This window comes from Rana temporaria, chromosome 4, assembly GCF_905171775.1.
Source record: "Rana temporaria chromosome 4, aRanTem1.1, whole genome shotgun sequence".
NCBI classification, from domain to species: domain Eukaryota; kingdom Metazoa; phylum Chordata; class Amphibia; order Anura; family Ranidae; genus Rana; species Rana temporaria.
In genome coordinates, this window is record NC_053492.1 from 89,071,852 (window position 1) to 89,072,760 (window position 909).

A 909-nucleotide genomic window follows, 5' to 3' on the forward strand; every position below is an offset into this window, starting at 1 on the left:
CCTACCGGATCGCCGACAGTGATAGCCCTTTCACCAGCCAGCCAGAAGGCCAGACTAGAACTCGGCAAAAAGACAAAGACCAAGCGCAGCACCCATCCTCACCAGGAGCACCCTTCCAGATGGCTCAAACTCAACCATGGGCCGGCCCCCAGTAACTGTCGGGAAGCATGGCGTAGTCCCTGCTGAAACCATCCTTCCAGGTGCAATGAGGTCATTGGATTTCATCCACCCTCCCCATGTAGGAGGTGCTTCAGCGCTCCGCTGACAACTGATAAAAACATATACCACACTTGATCCTAGCCAAAAGGCCGAGAAGCGACAGGGAAGACACCACGATCAGCACGGCCAGAGTGTAAAGGCCGAGCCTCGCCCTGGGAGAACCACCTTCATGATCATGGTGTCTCCCCTGCCAGGTAAGTATGTTTACCTAGGCAAGCTGGCCAACCCCAAAATTGGATATGTTGCCGTCCTGGGTCCTCTCTCAGTGCTCCCCAAGTTTAGTGTCCCTATTACTTATGGTTTGGGAGCAGTGCCATATCAAGCTGACAAGATTTCCCATAGACGCCAATGTGTCTGTACCCACGATTGTACGTAAAGTGAGGGTACGTAAAGCGAGTTATGCCTGTATGGTCTCCATTGAAAGCACATGTGACAAGGGGACAACAATGAAGTTGAACTTCAGGATAATATTTTCCAAATAGAAGAGGCATGTGTAGTCTACCTTGAATTTTTGTGTGCTCTGTGTATTCTTCCAGAACTGTGCAGCAAAGCAGTATGAAATATTTCCTTTCTGCTTCCTTTAACCTCCCTGGCGGTAAACCCGAGCGTGACTCGGGGTTGGTTTTCAATGCTAAGATCGGTATCCCCGAGTCACGCTCGGGGTGGACGTGCAGCGGCGCGGCTTGCCTT

The 909-nt window shown here is 51.4% G+C and overlaps 1 pseudogene; it reads right to left on the bottom strand.

The window, feature by feature from the left end:
* Positions 1–244: 244 nt before the first annotated feature.
* On the bottom strand, positions 245–421 carry LOC120938469 (annotated as a pseudogene).
* Between the last annotated feature and the right edge of the window lie 488 nt (positions 422–909).